General features: G+C 44.8%; 1 protein-coding gene across 10 annotated transcripts in view; it reads right to left on the reverse strand.

The window, feature by feature from the left end:
- The window catches only part of LOC144609249 (ciliary neurotrophic factor receptor subunit alpha-like), a 411896-nt gene that overhangs the window by 207457 nt on the left and 180522 nt on the right, over positions 1 to 23917 (reverse strand). For 5 of the 10 annotated variants that reach the window (XM_078428140.1, XM_078428002.1, XM_078427857.1 and 2 more), the window contains exon 3: positions 6714 to 6831. The exons of the other annotated variants lie outside the window; for them this stretch is intronic. The gene's annotated coding sequence lies outside the window, so the exon portion shown is untranslated. The remainder of the gene's footprint in view (positions 1 to 6713; positions 6832 to 23917) is intronic. 10 annotated transcript variants of the gene reach the window in all.

A 23917-nucleotide genomic window follows, 5' to 3' on the forward strand; every position in this document is an offset into this window, starting at 1 on the left:
CCTATCTTAAATTTGTGACCAGATGGCAGAGATACACCCAAAAGATCTTGAAAGAATGCTCTCAGATAAATATTTTTTCCACAGTTTAATGGGAAGGAATAGCCATTTATCTCCATAGAAGGAAGCTGCTTTCCGAAAATGTTATAAAACAATTGCAGCCTAGATGAGAGAGTTTCATCTGCAAGGAGAGTTTGGATAAACTTAGATTGTTTTCCCTGGAATGTTGGAGGTTGAGGGGAGACTTGATAGAAGTATATAAGATTATGAGAGGCATAGATAAGGTAGACAGTCAGAAACCTTTTCCCAGGCTGGAAATGTAACACTAGATTACGTAGCTATATGGTGAGAGAGAGAAAGTTTAATGTAGATGTGCGGGGCTTTTTCTTTTACACAGGGAGTTGGTGGAGCCTGGAACGCATTGCCTGAGGTGGTAGTGAAGGCAGATACAATAGTGGCGTTTTAGAGGCTTTTAGATAAGCACATAGAAGTCCAGGGGATAGAGGGAAATGGATCATGTACAGGCAGATGGCATCATGTTTGGGGAGTGACATTGCGGACTGCAGGACCCATTTCTGTGTTATACCATTCTACGTTCTGTCTCTGATTGTTGCTGACTGTGTTTGTACCCAAGGTTACATCCCAATGTCATCAATCCTTTACAATATTACTAAGAACCAAGTAATTCACTCTTCATTGAGAAATGCCCTGTCAAGTTCTGCATTAACCATTTCTATGCTGATTTTTAGCAATTTTATAAATAATAATAATAATAATAATAATATTAAAGACATTTGCCTCAAAACCAAACCCTTCCAGGAATGTGCAGGAAGGAACTGCAGATGCTGGTTTAAACTGAAGATAGACTCAAAAACCTGAAGTATCCCCGCGGGTCAGACAGCATCTCTGGAGAAAAGGTGACGTTCTGGGTCGAGAGTCTGAAGAAGGGTCTCGATCCGAAACGTCACCTATTCCTTTTCTCCAGAGATGCTGTCTGACCCACTGAGTTATTCCAGGTTTTTGTATCTATCTTCCAGGAATATATGTTCCAGTAGGGGTGCTAGATACTGATCTTGTGAAGGACCCTAGCTCAGCTCTTGTCCTCATCCCATAAAGTCAACTGTGATGTCCCAACTGTGGCCTTCAATGAGGAAAAACTTTTTCAGTCAGAGAGTTGTGAATCTGTGGAATTCTCTGCCTCAGAAGGCAGTGGAGGCCAATTCTCTGAATGCATTCAAGAGAGAGCTGGATAGAGCTCTTAGGGGGTATGGGGAGAAGGCAGGAACGGGGTACTGATTGAGAATGATCAGCCATGATCACATTGAATGGCAGTGCTGGCTCGAAGGGCCGAATGGCCTCCTCCTGCACCTATTGTCTGTTGTCTATTCAATGGGAACAACAAAGCTTCCATACAACATGGAACTAACCAATTTGATGGAAACAAGAACTATAAAATATATTCAAGGAAATCACTGGCGGAGGAACTTTAAATCTTCCTGAACACCCAAAAACATGGAAGTGCCTCAAAGACCTTAAGAAATTGCAGGCAAGGTACCTGTGTTGGCAGGCCTTGTTTACTATTTGAAGTTTCTCTTCACAAAATTCCAGTAAATTTGTGGACAATGTCAATATGAACAATTTTTACACGAATAAATTGATAGTAAATGGTTCACTAATTTGATACTCCTCTGCAATCAATTTCCTTATAATCCAATTTATTCAGTTATTCTCGTGGGAATTTTGTTTCCATAAGAGATTGTAAATATCACATTTCTTGATATTCAGACTCTCAGGTCTAGGTTACAAATATATGGGACCCAAATATTTTAATTATTAGTTGCACCCGACTATTGGTGCTGTCTGTACGGAGTTTGTAAGTTCTCCCCGTGACCATGCAGGTTTTCTCTGGGTTCTCTGGTTTCCTCTCTCGCTCCAAAGATGTACAGGTTAGTAGGTTAATTGGCTTGGTATAAATGTAACAATTGTCCTTCGTGCGTGTAGGATAATGTTGATGTGCCGGGATCGCTGGTCGGCACCGACTCGGTGGACCGACGGGTTTGTTCCCACGCTGTATCTCTAAACTAAACTAAACTAAACTAATCTATTTGTAAAGTCATATTCAATGACAAGTGAAGAAAATATAATCTGCCAACCACCAAAGGGGTTTCTGCATTGTGAAAGTTATAGGGATGGCCTAACAGTTGAAAATTAATGGAAATTCTATTTTTGTGCACTGAGATTGAAAATTATATTCTTGATGGCAGCTTCATCAGCTAGAGTGCATTCCTAACCTTGCATCAACCTCATTGGAGACCTCTGAACTGTCTTTAATCGGACTTTATCTTGCACTAAATGTTGTACCCTTTGTCCTTTACTGTGGACAGCTTGATTGTAGTCATGCATAGACCTTTCTTTGACTGGGTAGCACGCAAACAAAAGCTTTTCACTGTACATGTGACAATAATAAACTAAACTAAAAAGATTTAAGTAGGAACCCAGAAGTTCATAAATCACTGGAAGATCAGAAACTTCAGGGCGGCACGGTGGCGCAGCGGTAGAGTTGCTGCCTTACAGCGAATGCAGCGCCGGAGACTCAGGTTCGATCCTGACTACGGGCGCCATCTGTACAGAGTTTGTACGTTCTCCCCGTGACCTGCGTGGGTTTTCTCCGAGATCTTCGGTTTCCTCCCACACTCCAAAGACGTATAGGTATGAAGGTTAATTGACTGGGTAATATGTAAAAATTGTCCCTAGTGTGTGTAGGATAGTGTTATGTGCCGGGTTCGCTGGGCGGCGCAGACTCGGTGGGCCGAAGGGCCTGTTTCCGCGCTGTATCTCTAAATCTAAAAATCTAAAACTCTAAAATTTGGATGAACTTCATTTCTAAACCATTTACTGTGGTAAACTGGGTTGTAAACTGGGTTACTCAAAATCTATTCATGATTTTAAGTGGCTCAAGTGGAAATAGTTGTAACTATTTGGCAACTTTTCATACCTTTTTCTGCTATCCTCGTATGTTATTTGCAGAACTCCAGATGAAGGTCCCGTTCATATCCAGTGTATGTGACAAATACACACTCTTGAAGTTATTGGATTGCAACTCACGGTTATAGTTTTTTTATTCCCAATTGTCTCACAAGATTGGAAATGTCATGGCCAACGGTAGTAGAATCACTATCTGGTCCTCCACCTACCTGCCACCACAATCCCAAACACATCACCACACAACATTCTAGCTATTTGAGTGAACAAAAACCAGTAATAAAATCTGGGCCTTTTCTGTGCTGTTCATTACGAGCACCACACAATATCATTTTCCTTCTAAGCTGTTGGAGGAGCTGAATCTGATAACAATTGTGCCAAAAAATATCTCTCCAAAGTTAAAATGAACCTTTTGTTTTCCAGAGCACTGTAACATATCTGATGCTGCTTTTCATCTAATCCTACCTTACAACAGTCACTACATTTTAGAAGTGCTTACTTAAAGCATTTTGGGGTTCTCTGGTCTTAGAAGAAACTGTATAAAAGTCTGAATTTAAAAAAAATCTTTACACCGATAAAACCAATGCAATACATACACCGATCAGCCAAAACATTATGACCACTGACAGGCGAAGTGAATAACATTGATTATCTTGTTACAATGGCACTGTCATGGGGTGGGATATATTAGGCAGCAAGTGAACAGTCAGTTCTTGAAGTTGATGTGTAGGATGCAGGAGAAATGGGCAGGAGTAAAGACCTGAGCGACTTTGACAAGGGCCAAATTGTTATGGCCAGACTGGGTCAGAGCATTTCGGAAAAGGCAAGGCTTGTGGGGTGCTCCCGGTCAGCAGTGGTGAGTACCTACCGACAGTGGTGCAAGGAGGGACAAACCACAAACCGGCGACAGGGTGTTGGGCGCCCAAGGCTCATCAATGCCCGAGGGCAGGTCTGGTCCGAACCGACAAAAGTGGCGCAAGTCACAGAAAGTTTTAATGGTGGTCACGGGAGGAATGTGTCACAATACATAGTGCATCGCACTCTGCTGCTTATGGGGCTGTGCGCGGATGACCAACAGCATATTAGGGAGGTGGTCATAATATTTTGGCTGATCGATGTATAATATAAGATGTGTTCTATAATTTAACAGCGTAAAACCTCTTGGATATTTTTTATGAAGATTGGTTTAAAAAACTTGCAGGCAGAAAAGAGATATACTAATCAGAAACATTAAAGAAAACACAATCCATTTCTAAACAAAAAAAATCATTACCGGTGCTTAAATAAAAACAAGCTTGAAGGAAGATGGAAATGTGGATTGTATAGTTTTGACGCTTTTATACAATGTTGCAATAGAAATAATATTTTAACAATGGAATTATAATCAACTAAATTTGCATTTACATCCCCACAGCCTCCTGTACATTTAACAATCTGTACATTTAACAACTGCTGACCATTTAATTTTTTTTGTGTATTAGTACATGTCATGCTCAATCATATCTTTAACAGTTCTCACTTCAGCAAGCATTCTCTCAACTTTGAGGTCAACTGCAGTGTAGAAAATGCAAGGGAAAATTTTAGAGATTTGTAGAACAAAGACTGGGGAAGACAAGAGGCGAACCTAGTGCACAGAAATGAGAATGTCAGACGAAAGGGACAAAACTATTTGAGCAGGGACAGCCAATATTTTGTCTGCACGTTTAAAGTTAACATTCTTATTACTGCGATCACTAATAGACTGATTTATTTTTATATCAGAAAATATAACAGCAGCAGTTCCATCTCATTAGAACTAAATACATTATACATTGGTGAGATGAAATCCCCAAGTTTTAAATTGTTGTACCTCAAATAATAGGATCTCTCATAATACCCATAAGACGATTAACTATAAGTGTAATCAGACTTTGTAATCTGGTGGAAAGTGAAATATTGAAAACATTTGATAGAAATTACCAAAAGCTATCACAAGGTCATATGTCAGAAGATTAGTCCGACAATTCATTGCAATTGCAAACAAATCTGGGGATAAACACATCATATAAGTATAATTTTTGTGATAACACTGAAGACAAAATTTCTCATACATTTTTGTGTGCCCGAGCATAATTCAAAGAGGGACTTTTTAATCTTTATTTAATTAGTGAAAATAATTTAAAGATTGAATTTTGCAATTTTTGGATCAACATCCTGTGTAGCTACAAATTAACTATTCACCGTGGTCCTTCTGACAGCCTAAAAGATTCATTCCTGTATGTATTATACTGCTGGAGCCTGCATGAACACTCATCTGGTGCCAAGAACAGCAGCTGAAATCAATTGTAGAGGTAATAGTATTTTCTAATATATTTGCCTTTGATCTATTGATTCAAACAAAAAATCTTTGAACTAATAGAGCTACAAACTAATAAAGAGAAGGTGGCAGAATCCCTGGGAGAGTAATTTCAAAAGCAGGGTGAGATAATTTAAGGTTTTATTGGTATTGGTATTGATTTATTATTGTTACATCTACTAAGATACAGTGCAAAACTTTGGTTTTAATGTTATCCAGGGAAATCATACCATGAATGCAATCATACCATACACAAGTACAAACAAGTACTGGAGAAGAGAAAATAAATTGAGGGCAAAAGAGAAAGGAAACAGTTGAGAAAATGCGGTTAAAAATAAACAAATACAAGGCCCATAATGTAGTTGATTGGGAAATTGGGAATGCATCCTCAGCATATTAGAGAACCATCAAAGATTCTGATAACAATGGGGAAAAAGCAGATTCTTGAATCTGTAGGGAGGGATGTTGTTTAAAATAAAGAGTGGACCACGAAGGGACAGGACATTTGACAAATAGAATAATGGTGACTGTATTGAGTTTGTGATTTTATTGAGTTAGAGAATGATTTAGTTAAGTAAGAATCTAGTATTTCAAACCCGAACAAAAACAAATTACATACGCATGAAACCAAGAGAGGTTGGAAAATGGCTTAAAAAAAGAAAAAAAAACTAAACAAAAACAGCAGCTGGGATCAGAAATTAAAAACAGAGTTTATGTTTCAGTTGTGACAAAAGATTATTGACATGAAATAGTAACTATTTTCCTCATGACCTGTTAAACAATTCTAACATTCATTTTGTATCAAAAGATTTTTTAAGCAACAATTTATAAATAACATTAAGTACACATCCCTTGAAGGAATAAAATTAACAAAAAAACCCATATTACAAATAAAAGAGAATGTAAACATGAGTCCCTTCAATGGAGAGACTGAGGCAGGTACAATGGAAACTAAGGAAATGCTGAAGATGTTAACAAATAGTTTGCATCTGGTTTCATACTAGAAGACATGTAAACATTCTGTGTTTAATGGGAACCAATGGTCCAGTGGAAGGAGGGAGTTAAGAAATTAGCATTGGTAAATGGAAGATAGACACAAAAAGCTGGAGTAACCTAGCGGGCCAGGCGGCATCTTTGGAGAGAAGGAATGGGCGACGTTCCGGGTCGAGACCCTTCTTCAGACTGTAGGGTCTCGACCTGAAACATCACCCATTCCTTCTCTCCAGAGATGCTGCCTGTCCCGCTGAGTTACTCCAGCTGTTTGTGTCTGTCTTCGGTTTAAACCAGCATCTGCAGTTCCTTCTTACACATATTGGAAAGGGAAACAGGATTGAACACAAACAAATTGTGGAAGCGTATTGTCCAACATCTAAAGGGTTTAAAAAAAACATGTGCTTACAGTGATGTAGATGTCTTGGATTTGACTTTTCAAATTTTCTAATATTTTTAGATGGTCGCCTTCTATTTGAACAGAACAAATACCATCCTAGTTTTCAAGATAGTTTAGTGCCTGCAGGCTAAATAACAGGAGGGAGAATTACTGACAAAGCATCCTTTATTACATGCACTCAACTCTCAACTAACAGCAATAATTTATGAAAAATTGTCAAACTGACATTCAATTGGTGAAAGGAAAACACAGTCATATATTCTACAGACAGGGAGAAGACCATAAAAATGGAACCATAAACTTAGTATCCTGTTACCAGTTGTAACAAAATAGCTGGTATACATTGTTAAGGACCTGATTAACAGAATATTGAGAAAGCGTCACCACATGAAATATTGCCTGTCCATATCCTCCAAAGAGACTGCCTACAGCACTGTGTTATCTACACAAGATTCTAGGTAACCGTCATATGACTGAGCAAAGTCAATGTGCATTTAAGGAAAGGAAATAGCGTACTCAAAGTAGGGGGTAAGGGGGAGGTAGTGGATGTGGTGTGTGTTGAACTTTAAGTCCTATTTCATCAAATACCATTGAGATAGTAATCACATTAATTTTACATCTCAGCCTCAGGATAAGGAATCAGGACCTGAGAACTAAGGTGAGGGGATATAGCTTTACCCAGTGAGTTGTGAATCTTTAGAACAGTAAATTTCAGGAAAACGAGTACATTCAAGACAAAGGTCAATAGGTCTTTTGAAAAAAAATAGAGTGCCTTGTTATAGTACCTGCCTCAACTACTTCCTCTGTCGGCTCCTTCCATATACCCACCACACTCTGTGTGAAAATGTTGCCCCTCAGGTTCCTATTAAATTTATCCCCTCTTAACTTAAACCTGTGTCCTCTGTTCTTCATTTCCTTACTCTGGGTAAAAGACTGTGTATCTATATTATCTATTTTCGTCATTTTTTTCCACCCCAATATGATCATGCCCCATCCTCCTGCATTCCAAGGAATAGAGTCCTAGCCTGCTAGCCCTTCCCTGTAGCTCAGGCCCTCAAGACCTTGGAATATTCCAATCAAACCTCTCTGCACTTTATTTGGACACTAGCTCTCACATACAGTGCAACCTCCAGCTTTGCATCTATGCAAGTCCCATAGAAATTATAGATCAATAACATTAATTTAAACTCAAGAGAGTATAATAACCTCTCTGCCTAATCTCTGCTCATACAAGAAACCAACCATCCCAGGGTTCAATCTGGTGCTTTATTTTGCTGCACTTCCTTTGCATAAATCATTTCAGGAGAAACCAGATGTGTGTTGCATGCCATTGTGCACCATTGCACATGATAGGGTGATACATGCATGCATTATTACGTGGAGGACTCAAAGGGAAGTCAAGGAGCAAGGAATGTATGTTAAGCTCACGATAATGCCTCGAGTGTAATTTTGTGATGATTCTCCTTCTATGGTACACAAAAACTTGGTGCAATTTTCTAAACTTTCTGGTTTTGAATCTCTGGAGATACCCAGCTGAACATAGAACATTGGGCACAGGAACAGGCTCTTCAGCTCACCTCTGGTGATTATGAATGTCAGGCTAAACTAATCTCATCATCATGCATATGATCCATACTCTCCATTCCCTGCCTATCTGTGTGTCTGTCTAAGAACCTCTTAATGCCACTATCGTAGTTGTCTCCACCATTACCTTTGGCAGCGCATTCCTGGCACCCACTACTCTCTGTGTAAAAGATTTGCCCTGCACATCTATCTGCTCAAAATAGTAGCATGTGAATATTGAGATATATCTGAAGTTGTAACCAGATATCAGCAAGACTGAATTAAAAATTCAGTCATTCAGTTGTACAGGGCCTTGGTGAGACCGCACCTGAAGTATTGTGTGCAGTTTTGGTCTCCTAACCTGAGGAAAGACGTTCTTGCCTTAGAGGGAGTACAGAGAAGGTAACCAGATTGATCCCTGGGATGGCGGGACTTTCATATGAGGAAAGACTGGATAGACTGGGCTTGTACTCGCTGGAATTTAGAAGACTGAGGGGGGATCTTATAGAAACATATAAAATTCTTAAGGGGTTGGAGAGGCTAGATGCGGGAAGATTGTTCCTGATGTTGGGGGAGTCCAGAACCAGGGGTCACAGCTTAAGGATAAGGGGGAAGTCTTTTAGGACCGAGATGAGAAAACATTTCTTCACACAGAGAATGGTGAGTCTGTGGAATTCTCTGCCACAGAAGGTAGTTGAGGCCAGTTCATTGGCTATATTTAAGAGGGAGTTAGATGTGGCCCTTTTTGCTAAAGGGATCAGGGGGTATGGAGAGAAGGCAGGTACAGGCTACTGAGCTGGATGATCAGCCATGATCATATTGAATGGCGGTGCAGGCTCGAAGGGCCGAATGGCCTACTCCTGCACCTATTTTCTATGTTTCTATGTTTCTAAAAATGTCATCAGATATGGCCTGGTAGTATCTTACATACTGGAAGAATACTCCATCCAAATCAGAAGATTATTTATGTAAACAACTGGGTTTAAATGTCTTCAGAGCAGAAATCATTCTATGCAAAATTAATCCATTCTGAAAGAAATGTGAAATGCCCTAATCATAATACTAATCATCAGGCTTTGAACAGGGCAGTCAAAATTTTGCTTGCCAATTCTGAAAATTTCCATTATATATATTGGGCACCACAAGCAAATGTAATTTATTTCCAGAGTTTTCGTTGCCTTGCCTTATGCTACAGAAATATTGGTAACTTTAATGATCGTCATACAGAGAGTTATGGCATTGTCACTGTTGTAATATATAAGACAAGGGGGATGTTGTGATATTGCTGGGACTACTTTGTGTATCCAAGGACTACTTTGTATGCCTGTGCATATAAGTGATTGGGGTGATTAGGCGGTCACTCTGGATGCAGGTGGCCACGGAATAAACAGCCTGGAGTTGAGCTCCAGCAATGTAACCTTTTATACACGTGTACTCGTGGTCCTTCCAGAGTCACCACAAAGGTACAACAAGTACCGGACCACGAAGTACAACATGGTGGCAGCGGTTTGGTGTTTCGCCTAGGGAGGGAATGAAGCATGCCCGAGCAGAAAAGGTTAAAAAGAAGAAAAAAAAGAAGAATAAAAAGGGAAACAAAACAAAAGAAAAGTTTCCAGCTCAGTACGGGACGGTTGGAGTGCATCCCGACAGGGTCAGTGAGAAAAAAAAAGCCCTGAAGGGAAACAAAACAAAAGAAAAGTTTCCAGCTCAGTACGGGACGTTTGGAGTGCATCCCGACAGGGTCAGTGTGAGTTGGTATAGTTACCTGCTCAGTAGTCGGCGCCGAGTTGCCGACGTGACGCTGCAAGTTGTTGGGGGCGGTGCGTGTAGGCCCACGTCGCGCCCCAGCACCTGTGTAGGCCCGAGATTAGAAGCCTGCGACTGCTTCGCGGGGGAGAGACCGGGAGACCCGACACACACGGAGATGTGCGGTGACCGGGGAAGACCGGGAGACCCGACACACACGGAGATGTGCGGTGACCGGGGAAGACCGGGAGACCCGACACACACGATGTGCGGTGACCGGGGAAGACCGACACCCATGGAGGTGTGCGGCAACAGGGGAAGACCGGGAGACCCGACACACACGGAGATGTGCGGTGACCGGGGAAGACCGACACCCACGGAGGTGTGCGGCAACTGTAGGAGACCGGGAGACCCGACACACACACGGAGATGTGCGGTGACCGGGGAAGACCGACACCCATGGAGGTGTGCGGCGACCGGGAGAGCCCCGGAGGAGACCGACACCCACGGAGGTGTGCGGCGACCGGGAGAGCCCCGGGGGAGGCCGACACCCACGGAGGTGTGCGGCGACCGGGAGACCCGACACCCACGGAGGTGTGCGGTGACCGGGAGAGCCCTGGAGGAGACCGACACCCACGGAGGTGTGCGGCAACCGGGAGAGCCCCGGAGGAGACCGACACCTACGGAGGTGTGTGATGACCGGAGGGGGTCGGCGACCGGAGGGACCGACCACCCGCGGAGGTGCGGCGGCCGGTAAGGCTGAAGCACTGCGTACTTACCCAGGCGCGTCGACCATAGAGTCGGGAGGCCCTGGGCCCGAGGCAGCGGCAGCGCGTTCGAATTTGAGCGGCAGCTGCCGGGAGCACCTGTGGGCGGGGCCTGGAGCACCTGTGGGCGGGGCCAGCGGCAGCGCGTTCGAAAAGTTGAACGGCAGCTGCCGGGGAGCACCTGTGGGCGGGGCCAGTGCGCACTGCAGCGGAGGCGCGATCGCACCGCGATTCCAGCAGTGGGAGCCCAGCAGTGCCAGCCCAGCAGTGGGAGCCCAGCAATGCCAGCCCAGCAGTGGGAGCCCAGCAGTGCCAGCCCAGCAGTGAGAGCCCAGCAGTGCCAAACCAGCAGTGGGAGCCCAGCAGTGCCAATCCAGCAGTGGGAGCCCAGCAGTGGGAGCCCAGCAGTGCCAGCCCAGCAGTGGGAGCCCAGCAGTGGGAGCCCAGCAGTGGCGTGCAAATCATGGTGGTGGAGCATCTGGAGCCTACACTACGTTTGATCTACACAGCACGTCTTCTTGAGGGGAAGATATGGAACAAAATGAATATTTTGTGTTTAATGACCTGTGTAGTGATCTGTGCAATGAAAGCTTAATGTATTATATTTGATGCTTTTGTATAAATGTATATATCTGTGGAGTGACCACACGGAGTGAGTGACCACCCGGAGATGAGTGACCACACAGAGATGAGTGACCACATGGAGTGAGTGACCGCCCGGAGATGAGTGACCACATGGAGATGAGTGACCACCCGGCGATGAGTGAAATTCCGCAGAGGAGTGACCACCATGATGGCGAAAAAAAGCAATTGTGTTTAATTGTGTTTAGTTGTGTTATTGGTTTTGTTTGCAAAAAGCAATGGTGTTTTGGGTTTGTTTGTTAAATATATTTTAGCCCTCGAATGGTAAAGAAAACAATTTTATATAAGACAAGGGGGATGTTGTAATATATAAGACAAGGGGGATGTTGTGATATTGCTGGGACTACTTTGTGTATCCAAGGACTACTTTGTATGCCTATGTATATAAGTGATTGGGGTGATTAGGCGGTCACTCTGGATGCAGGTGGCCACGGAATAAACAGCCTGGAGTTGAGCTCCAGCAATGTAACCTTTTATACACGTGTACTCGTGGTCCTTCCAGAGTCACCACAAAGGTACAACAAGTACCGGACCACGAAGTACAACAGTCACAGGCCCTTTGACCCACCAAATCCACACAGTCACAGTGTAATCTCCACGCAGACAGCACCTGAATCACTGGTGCTACATGGTAGGGCCTCCATTAGCTGTGACACTCACAAGGCTTTCAATTAAATTACAGGATTAGCAAAGGAACTTCGGTCCTTGGGGTGAGACCATATATCAAAAGTCGGTCCATACACGTTCTGTTGGACTGAATAGAAAGTATGTCTTCTCATTATTCGCCCTCAACATATATTTTGTGGTTTATTTCGAAAAAAGAACATTTGCAATTTGCAATTTGCAATTACAACTAATTTTTGGTTTGCTGCTGTTACACAAGGAATCTGGATTGTATGCAGTGCAACAAATTCATAATAACATTTGCACAAGTTCACGTCATAGGAGTAGAATTAGGCCAATCGGCCCATCGAGTCTACTCCGCCACTCAATCACGGCTGATCTCTATCTCACTCTTGCGAAATTCTTACAAGCCAATATACCTTCACAAACCGTATAGGTTTCAAACCCAGTAACAGGTCTTTGTTCCATTGAAAGATTGTTTTGGTGATGCTGACAGTGAACTCTTGGGAATGTTGGCAGTCTCCCTGGTAGGCTCTCTTTGCTGATGTGTGGTCCCTGATGATTACAATCCCTGATCACAGTTTGCTGTTAGCCGTTTGAGAACAGTGATGCCCATCAGCATTAGCCATCTGCCGCTGAAGGGCATATCTACCCCCAGAACATCTGCATAGTTGAGACTAGAGCTATAAAGGAACTTCGCTCTAATAACACTACAGCTATCAGGAACTGTTGCTTTATGAGCTCTGACTATAGACTGGCAGTGGCATAGCTAACTGGGCTATAACCTCACAGCTCCAATGACCCATGTTCAATCCAGACCTCCGTTGCTGTCTGTGAGAGCTTGAATGTTCTAACAGTGACCATGTGTGTTTCCCCCAAGTGCTCTGATTTTCTCCCACATCCTAAATATTTGCAGGTGGGCAGATTAGTTGGCTACTGTATTTTGCCCCTAGTGTTTGGGTGAGTGATAGAAGCCAGGGGCATTGAAAGGAATGTGGGAAGAATAGGTTACAGGGAAGTTGATGGGAAAATATAGAAAATAGAATACAGAAAAGTACAGCACAGGAATGGGCCCTTCGTGCCAAAAATAAAGCCAAGTTAAATTAATCTCATCTGATTGCATTTGATCCGTTTCCCTCAATTCCCTGCATATCCATGTTTCTATTTGACAGCCTCTTAAATGCCAGTAGTGTACCTGCCGCCACCACCACCCTAGGTAGAATGGGAACACTTTGTGAGCCTGACCATCAAGGCTGAGCAGGTGAAGAAGGAGCTGAGCAGACTCCGCCCAGGCAAAGCCACGGGTCCCAATGGTGTCAGCCCCAGGGTACTCAAGGCGTGTGCAGAGTACTCCAGCATATCTTCAACCCGAGCCTGAGCCTGGAGAGGGTTCCTGTGAAGTAGAAGTTATCCTGCCTGGTTCCTGTACCAAAGAGGATGCGCCCCAGCTCTTCCAATGACTATAGACTGGTGGCACTGACTTCACACATCATGAAGTCCCTGGAGGGGCTGGTGCTCACTCACCTGCAACCACTGTTTAAACCCTACCTGGACCCCCTGCAGCTCGCTTACCAAACAAAGATGGGGGTTGAGGACACCATCATCCACCTGCTCCAGAAGGGGGAGGAGTTGTCCAGTTTGATAGCCAGAGGGATGAAGGCTCTCCTCTAGCATTCTATACTGCATCTTGGTGGAACCAGTCTGTTACTGAAGGTACTCCTCCCCCTTCCGTCAAAGGGTAGAATGGTTTCCCTCCTCCCACGCCCCCCCCCCCCCCCCCCAAATCTTTGCACATCCCCAATCCATTCCACATGTCACTTTAATTTCATGTTTCATGTATTTTGTGTTTTTTGACTACTGGCAGATCAATTTCCCTCCTGGGATAAATAAAGTACTTGTACAATTTTTAGTAGTGAACACACCATAATGCAGAGAAAACTTCAGTTTAGTTTATTGTCACATGTACCGAGGTACAGTGAAAAGCTTTTGTTGCCTGCTAAATAGTCATCGGAAAGACAATACATGATGACAACCAAGCCATCCACAGTGTACAGATACATGATGAAAGGAATAACAATGCCGACAATAGCTCAGGACTACTCTCGAGTTGTTGTTAGGATGATTCAGTTGCCTGATAACAGCTGTGAAGAAACGGTCCCTGAATCTGGAAGTGTGCGTTATCACACTTCTATACCTCTTGCCCGATGGGCGAGGGGAGAAGAGGGAGTGGCCGGGGTGTGATGTCCTTGATTATGCTGGTGGCCTTGCCAAGGCAGCACGAGGCATAAATGGAGTCAATGGAAGGAAGGTTGATTTGTGTGGTGGTCTGGGCCCGTGTCCACAATTCTCTGCAATTTCTTGCGGTCTTCGATGGAGCTGTTCCCAAACCATGCTGTGATGCATCCGGATAAAAAAATTCTAGGGTGCATCTGTAGATGTTGGCAAGAGTTGTTGGGGACATGTCGAACTTCCTAAAGGAAGTAGAAGCGTTGGTGTATTTTCTTGGCCATTGCTTCAACATGAGTGGTCCAGGACAGGTTGCTGGTGATATTTACTTCTCAGAATTTGAAGCTTTTAACCAGCTCTACTTCGGCACCGTCAATGCATACACCAGCAAAAGCAAATTGTCATGGGTCCCCAGCACAGGGAAAGCCTCAATAGCCGGATTTTTTTTTGTATATAGAATAATTACTTGGTTCTAATCCTCTTAACTATGTTATCAAATTTCTGTTACTCATTTTCCAAAAAAATGGAGTCAGCAACACAAACTACACATTCACAATAGCAAGTGTGGCACGGTGGTGCAGGTGTAGAGCTTTCTGCCTCACAACAGCAGATTCGATCAAGACTACGGGTGCTGCCTGTGCGGAGTTTGTACGTTCCCTCTGTGACCGCGTGGGCTTCCTCATACATTCCAAAGACGTATGTTAATTGGCTTCCGTAAATTGCCCCATGGGGAGTAGGACATACAGTGTACGGGTGGTTGATGGTGGGCATGGGCTCGGTGGGTCGAAGGGTCTGTTTCCACACTGTATCTTTACACTCAATGCTAAACTGAACATGGTTGGTTATGAGCCACTCATTGCCAAATTGCAGAGAAGGGTGCATTTTGTGAATTTCTGTAAGTTTCAATAGACATGTATTATGAGTTTTGAATTTTGCTTTGCTTGTGACATTTCTGTGTAAACCTGATTAATGTAACCACTTCCTAAGCAGAGATACTTCCTTTGCAATAAATGTTGTGGTCTGCAATGGAATGTACAAGCTTGTAGTACCTATTATATACAATTAAAAAAATTCTTGGCAGATATTCTCCAGATAGTGAGATAAGGAACACATTCCTCAGATATGTTCCATCTCTACAGGAAATTAGAAGGTTGGCACTGGATTAAAAGACCATTTGTCCAGAGCATGTGAGACTGCAACCCAAGCAAACTTTAAAGGGGAAAGGTTTGATGTAAAACATATTATCCAACCAGATCAAAGCACACAATCAATTATTTCAAGCAGATCGGCCAGTAAGATACTTGGGCAAACATCCCTCAAAGAACCTGAGGCACCAGAGTCTGAAACTAGAATGACTGGTAATCTTACTGAAAGGTAGAACAGAATTAGAGGAAAGGAGGGGGTTGGGGGTGTTAGTGGGGTGGTGATGGTATAGCCCTGCTCCTGTTTCTTCTCTCCATTGCTTGCCATCAATTTGAAATAAACTATTTACCGGGGATGGAGTCATTGTTGAAGAGGGTAGCACAGCTTGATTTCTTCAGTTTGAAAGTATCACAAAATGCTGGAGTAACTCAGCGGGTCAGGCAGCATCTCTGGAGAGAAGGAATGGGTGACGTTTCGGGTCGACCCGAAACGTCACCCATTCCTTCTCTCCAGAGATGCTGCCTGACCCGCTGAGTTACTCCAGCATTTTGTGATACCTTCAATTTGTACCAGCATCTGCAGTTATTTTCCTACACTGATTTCTTCAGTTTGTTCAGTTCCATATTTGAGTTATGCGGAAAAGATGGATTTTGACAGAAACTGCAGTAATAGGGACAAAGAATCATTTGGCTAAAGTGCCTGCTTTACACCCAAGGTCTTAAAAAGTAGAATCAACTGTACTTGCAATGGAGAAGCATTTCCACAAAATGACCTGCATTTGAAGAACACCTTCAACTTTTTAGTTTAGTTTAGTTTAGAGATACAGTGCAGAAACAGGCCCTTCGGCCCACTGAGTCCACGCTGACCAGTGGTCCTCGTACACTAACACCATCCTACACACACCAGGGACAATTTACAATTATACCAAGCCAATTAGTCTACAAACCTGTACGCCTTTGGACTGTGGGAGGAAACCAGAGAACCCGGAAAAAACCCACGAAGCTCACGGGAAGAACATACAAACTCCACACAGACAAGCTCCAGTAGTCAGGATCAAAACTGGGCCTCTGGCAGTGTGAGGCAGCAATTCTACCGCTGTGCCACCGTGCCACCCTTAACCCGAAGTGTGTCTAAAAGAGTCACAAGGACAGCAATGGTCAAATAACTACATTTGTGATGTTTGGCTAATTCATGCGATAGTCCAGAGTAAGTTTTAACATGCATATTGTAATCCAGTGGTTACATCAATGAACAATAATCCAAAGATTTAGATTAATAATTGAGAGAAAGGCGAGTATAGGTTGTAAAAAAAATAATTCTGGAAAACAGAATTCAGAAAAAAAAGCACACATGTTCATATTGTCAGAAGACAAGCATGTGATTCTTTAATGTCACTCGGGGGGGAGAAAAAATACATGTACAAATACTGACACACACACACACACGACCGCTTTCTGAAGCTAAGGAGGTTTACACTGAATTAGTTAAGAAATATTTTAGAAAGATAATGAATTATTGATTCTGATTTGATAAGCATCGAATGTGATTTAAGTTACATTCAGTGCATAAGTAAACATATGCATCCTAAAATCATCATGACCCTAATACCTATTAAATTATTTACACTAATTTCATTTTTTTTATTAAATAATTACTATTTTCATTATGTAATGTGAGCTGCTTATTGGCTTTCTGTGGAGATTGCATTTCAAAAATTCCAGGAGCGATATACCATATTAAATTCTCAAGGTCTTTGTGGTTCCTCATAAAGCTCAATTGCCCATCCTTCACACAGCAGATACAAACCCATATATTTGGTTGTTTCATACATCTCTTTGCAGATTTATTACTTTAGCTTTCAAAAGTTTGAAACTGCTTGAATGTATCAATATCTCTTTCTAATATGTAGTATGTTATGATCCAGAGGAACAAAGATGATGAACAGAAGCAGCTGTAAATGAAGTCACAAAATCTTCCGATACGATAAAACTTTATTCATCTCCGAAGGGAAATTTGTCTGCCGACAGTCACGACGCACAAGGTACAGAAAAACTTGAAATTAAAAATGAAAACAAAAAGAAAAAGACAAGCGACTGTTGTCTGGAAGCTGTGTGTACAGCGCCTTCACCGGAACAAATGAACAAACAAACAAACAAACACAGACTTATCCTCTGGGCAGAGGATTCTAAACTAGATTCCCCGCCCCCATCCCCCACACTGGGCCCCCCTTTGTTCTCCCACCGTCCTTCATGGCGGTCCCCCCAGGCCGAGTTCCCATTGTCTTCCGCATGCCCCTCATGCTCATCGACCGCGAGGTCCCACCGCCACCGAGGTCCCACTGCTGCCGCGGCTCCCGCCACCACCAACGCCCCACTGTCGCCGAAGCTCCAGCTACCGCCGAGGCACACGCTGCCGCTGCCAAGTCACCCGTTGCCGCCGGGGCATCCGCTACCCCTGGTGAGACTCTCATTGCCGCCACCGCGGAGCTCCTACGGTCCAGATAGGCCTCGCCGCCTGGTTTCTCCGCAGTCCCCTGGAAGGCTTGTGTGGGGAGTCGGACCTACCGGGGTGCGTTCCGGTCTTCGGTCGTCGTTCTGATCGTCGGCGCCACAGTTGTTCGGCGGGTGGATTGGGCCCGGGATCGGGATCGGGATCCATCACCAAAGGAGACGATTCTGCCCCTTGTGTTTAGTTTAGTTTAGAGATACAGCGCAGAAACAGGCCCAACGGTACACCGAATCCGCGCTGACCAGTGATTACCGCAAATTAACACGATCCTACACACACCAGGGGCCATTTTTTTAAAACATTTACCAAGCCAATTTACCTACATGCCTGTACATCTTTGAAGTGTGGGAGGAAACGAAAATCACAGGGAGGACGTACAAACTCCGTACAGACAGCACCGGTAATCGGGATCGAGCCCGGGAAACAACCCTACCGCTGTGCCACTGTGCCACTGTGCCACTGTGCCGCCCCTTGTGCTCAAGTTGTTTCTGACCAAATTCCTTATCTTTTCATATATGTAGAAAATTATTGAAACATTGGAAATTGTCCTCCAACTACAGAACTGTGATCATGAGTAGTAACAGATATAAATAGATAACGTGATATTTTCCATTCAAATTTGCATTTCTTTGAGTCATTCTAGGTAATCCTAGTAGGAGAAAGGTTTTGAAGCACACATCTTTTATAATGGCTATCTCTTTGCAAACTCTATACATTTTTCAGTTGATCCAAGGCAATTTGGCAGAATGTATTTTTTAGGTTTTTACCCATTCCACAAGGTGAGATCTTGGGATCTGGAACTTTACATAATCTTAGGATGGCTCAGTGGTGGAGCAATAGCGTTGCTGCCTTACAACACCAGAGAACCGGGTTAGATTCTGATTACAGGTGCTGACTACATGGAATTTGTACGTTCTCCATCGATCACCCACACATTAGTTCTATGTCGCCCCACTCTCACATCCACTGGGGAAATTTACAGAATCCAATTAACCTACAAACTGGCACGTCTTTGGAATGTGGGAGGAAACTGGAGCACCCGGAGAAAACCTACACAGTCACAGGGAGAACGTACAAACTCCATATAGACAGGACCCGCAGTCAAGATCAAACCCGGGTCACTGGTGCTGTGAGGCTGCAGCTCTATCGCTGCACCACTGTGTCTTGGATTTGAGTTTCCACATAGAGAAGCAACCAGTCTAGGAAGGTAATTTGGCGTGGAATATTTCTTTTAGACACTTAAAGGATAGGGCTGCTACCCAAGTGCCCCTTCCCTCTGCTACACCAGTGCTGCCTCCCTCTGCTGCCCTTTCCCTCATGTGAACCAATGTCCCTTCCCTCCACTGCCCCAGTGCCCCTTCCCTCCACTGCCCCAGTGCCCCTCCACAGCCCCACTGCCCCTCCACTGCCCTAGTGCCCCTTCCCTCCAATGCCCCTTCCCTCCGCTGCCCCAGTGCCCCTTCACTGCCCCAGTGGCCCTTCCCTCCACTGCCCCAGTGCCCCTTCCCTCCACTGCCCCAGTGCCCCTTCCCTCCACTGCCCCAGTGCCCCTTCCCTCCACTGCCCCAGTGCCCCTTCCCTCCACTGCCCCAGTGCCCCTTCCCTCCACTGCCCCAGTGCCCCTTCACTGCCCCAGTGCCCCTTCCCTCCACTGCCCCTTCCCTCCACTGCCCCAGTGCCCCTTCACTGCCCCAGTGCCCCTTCCCTCCACTGCCCCAGTGCCCCTTCCCTCCACTGCCCCAGTGCCCCTTCCCTCCACTGCCCCAGTGCCCCTTCCCTCCACTGCCCCAGTGCCCCTTCACTGCCCCAGTGCCCCTCCACTGCCCCAGTGCCCCTCCACTGCCCCAGTGCCCCTTCACTGCCCCAGTGCCCCTTCCCTTCACTGCCCCAGTGCCCCTTCCCTTCACTGCCCCAGTGCCCCTTCCCTTCACTGCCCCAGTGCCCCTTCCCTTCACTGCTCCATTGCCCCTCCACTGCCCCAGTGCCCCTTCCCTCCACTGCCCCACTGCCCCTCCACTGCCCCAGTGCCCCTCCACTGCCCCAGTGCCCCTCCACTGCCCCAGTGCACCTCCACTGCCCCAATGCCCCTCCACTGCCCCAATGCCCCTTCCCTCCACTGCCCCAGTGCTGCTTCACTGCCCCAGTGCCCCTTCCCCAGTGCCCCTCCACTGCCCCAGTGCCCCTTCACTGCCCCAGTTTCCCTCCACTGCCCCAGTGCCCCTCCACTGCCCCACTGCCCTAGTGCCCCTTCCCTCCAGTGCCCCTCCACTGCCCCAGTGCTGCTTCACTGCCCCAGTGCCCCTTCCCTCCCCCTTCCCTCCACTGCCCCAGTGTTGCCTCCCTGCCCTGCACCAGTTCCCCTTTCCTCTGCTGCCTCGTGCTTCAACTTGAAGCTACAGAATTTCAAGCTGAGCAACTGCTTTGAGTTTATTTACAGGTATGCCCATGTAGTATTTGGAGATAAACTGCTAAATCCATCGCTAAAATCTTAACAGATCTTCCAAAAAACTTTGAGGTGCTCGCAATTGTTACATTCTATAAAGATTTAGTGACTTGGAACAATTTTGAAATAAACAGGATGTTCATTGGTGTGATCATTTAACGGGCCTTTTTCTTTGAGCATTCCAGTTACTGTAATTAATGGAATTGGCATAGTGCTGGAAATAAAATTCAAAGGCCTGAAGGTCTTTGCAGCTGCTTTCATTCAGAGTAACAAACGGCTGATCATTCTAGAAGCTGACCAAAGCCAACATCACAGATGCCAGCATGCAGCCAGTTTGGTTAATGAACCGACATTAACAAGTGGCTGTGCACTGGATATAGTGAGAAATATGTGCCACAAGAACATCCAAGCCAATGAAATGTAAACTTAAGAACACAATAACACTGACATCCACTAGATAATATGGACATTCACCCATGTGTATTCCATCCACAAACATAGAACCACAGTACAGTACAGGAACGAGCCCTTCGGCCCACAATGTTTGTGTTGAACATAATGCCAAGTTAAACTGATCTCATCTGCCTGTACATAATCCATATCCCTCTATTCCCTACACTTCCACATGCCTATCTAAAAGCCTCTTGAACACCACTATAGTATCTGCCTCCACCACCACCCTTAGCAGTGTGTTCCAGGTCCCACCACTCTGTGTAAATAAACTTGCCCCGCACATCTCCATTAAACTTTCCCCTTCTCACCTTATAGCCTTGCCCTCTAATGTTGGACATTTCCACCCTGGGGAAAAAGCTTCTGACTGTCTACCCTATCTATGCCTCTCATAATTTTATATACTCCCCTCAACCTCCAACGATCCAGAGAAGACAATCCAAGTCTATCTATCCTCTCCCTGTAGCCAAAATCCTGGGAAACAGGTTCTGACAGAGAGTCGGATAAATCTAATTGAGGTGCTGCCACCTTTCCAAAGCAATGGTCGGTCTAATTACAGGAGTCATTAGTAACATCATCAAGTGATATTTGCTTAATGATCTGATAGTGGTGCTCAATACAGACATCATTATTCAGCTGCAGATTTCTCCTTAGGCTTAATGTCGATGAGGGTTCAGATACTGAAGAAAGGCAGATAGGCTCCTTGAAATGAAAAACAGTGAGAAACCGGGTCATTCCTCGACACCAATCGCAGGTTACCAATTGACGGTCCGGCTCAATTCCCCATGGCAGCCGACAAACCGAGCCAGACTCTGCTGTCCTGGAGTGCACGTTTGGTTGGTTGGGAAGCAGCCGGGCCGGGCCGGGCCGCCCCCCCCCCCCCCGCCCCCGCGATTCCTTTCACCTCCCCAGAACCTGGAGTACTGTGTGCAGTTTTGGTCTCCAAATTCGAGGAAGGATATTCTTGCTATTGAGGGCGTGCAGTGTAGGTTCACTAGGTTAATTCCCGGAATGGCGGGACTGTCATATGTTGAAAGACTGGAGCGACTAGGCTTGTATACACTGGAATTTAGAAGGATGAGAGGGGATCTTATCGAAACATATAAGATTATTAAGGGATTGGACACGTTAGAGGCAGGAAAGAGAGTTTGTAGAGTGCCTCCGAGATGGATTCTTAGAGTAGCTTGTAATGGAGCCTACCAGAGAAAAGGCAATTCTGGATTTAGTGTTGTCCAATGAACCAGATTTGATAAGAGAACTCGAGGTAAACGAAACTCTTGGAGGTAGTGATCATAATATAATTAGTTTTAATCTGCAATTTGAGAAGGAGAAGGTTAAATCAGAAGTGTCGGTATTGCAGTTGCACAAAGGGGACTATGAAGGCATGAGAGAGGAGCAGGCCAAGGTAGACTGGAAAGGGATCCTAGCAGGATTGACGGTGGAACAGCAATGGCAGGAATTTCTGAGCATAATCCGGAAGACGCAGGACCATTTTATTCCACAAAGGAAGAAAGATTCTAAGGGGAGTAGGAGGCAACCGTGGCTGACAAGGGAAGTTAGGGATAGAATAAAACTAAAAGAAAAGATGTATAACACAGCAAAGAGTAGCTGGAAGCCAGAGGATTGGGAAACTTTCATAGGACAACAGAAGGTAACAAAACGGGCAATACGGGCTGAAAAGATGAAGTACGAGGGAAAGTTGCCCAAGAATATAAAGAAGGACAGTAAAATCTTCTTTAGATATGTTAAGAGAAAAAGAGTAGCAAAGTCAAATGTGGGTCCTTTGAAGGCAGACATAGGTGAAATTATTATGGGTAACAAGGAAATGGCAGAAGAGTTGAACAGGTACTTCGGATCTGTCTTCACTAAGGAAGACGCAAATAATCTCCCAGATGTACTGGAGGACAGAGGATCTAGGGGGGGTAGAGGGACTGAAAGAGACTTTCATTAGGCGAAAAATAGTATTGGGTAGACTAATGGGACTGAAGGATGATAAATCCCCTGGGCCTGATGGTCTGCATCCCAGGGTCCTCACGGAGGTGGCTCTAGAAATAGTGGACGCATTGGTGATCATTTGCCAATGTTCAATAGATTCAGGATCAGTTCTTGTGGATTGGAGGATAGCTAATGTTATCCCACTTTTCAAGAAAGGAGTGAGAGAGAAAACGGGGAATTACAGACCAGTTAGCCTGACTTCGGTGGTGGGGAAGATGCTGGAGTCAATTATTAAAGAGGTAATAATGGTGCATTTGGATAGCAGTAAAAGGATAAGTCCAAGTCAGCATGAACTTATGAAAGGGAAATCATGCGTGACTAATCTTCTGGAATTTTTTGAGGACGTGACAAGTAAAATGGATGAAGGGGAGCTAGTGGATGTAGTGTATCTAGACTTCCAGAAAGCTTTTGATAAGGTCCCGCACGGGAGATTGGTGACCAAAATTAGATCACATGGTATTGGGGATAGGGTGTTGACATGGATAGAAAAATGGTTGGCAGACAGGAAGCAAAGAGTAGGAGTAAACAGGTCCTTTTCAGAATGGCAGGCAATGGCGAGTGGAGTGCCGCAAGGCTCAGTGTTGGGGACGCAACTGTTTACCATATATATTAATGATTTGGAAGAGGGAATTAGAAGCAACACTAGCAAGTTTGCGGATGACACAAAGCTGGGTGGCAGTGTAAACTGTGAAGTCGATGTTAGGAGGTTGCAGGGTGACCTGGACAGGTTGAGTGAGTGAGCAGATGCGCGGCAGATGCAGTATAATATAGATAAATGTGAGGTTATCCACTTTGGCGGCAGAAACAAGGAGGCAGATTATTATCTCAATGGAGTTCGGTTAGGTAAGGGGGAGGTGCAGCGAGACCTGGGTGTCCTTGTACACCAGTCACTGAAAGTTGGCATGCAGGTACAGCAGGCAGTGAAGAAAGCTAATGGAATGTTGGCCTTCATAACTAGAGGATTTCAGTATAGGAGTAAAGAGGTTCTTCTGCAGTTGTATAGGGCCCTGGTAAGATCACATATGGAGTATTGTGTACAGTTTTGGTCTCCTAATTTGAGGAAAGACATCCTTGTAATTGAGGCAGTGCAGTGTAGGTTCATGAGA

This window comes from Rhinoraja longicauda, chromosome 1 (genome assembly GCF_053455715.1).
Source record: "Rhinoraja longicauda isolate Sanriku21f chromosome 1, sRhiLon1.1, whole genome shotgun sequence".
NCBI lineage: Eukaryota > Metazoa > Chordata > Chondrichthyes > Rajiformes > Arhynchobatidae > Rhinoraja > Rhinoraja longicauda.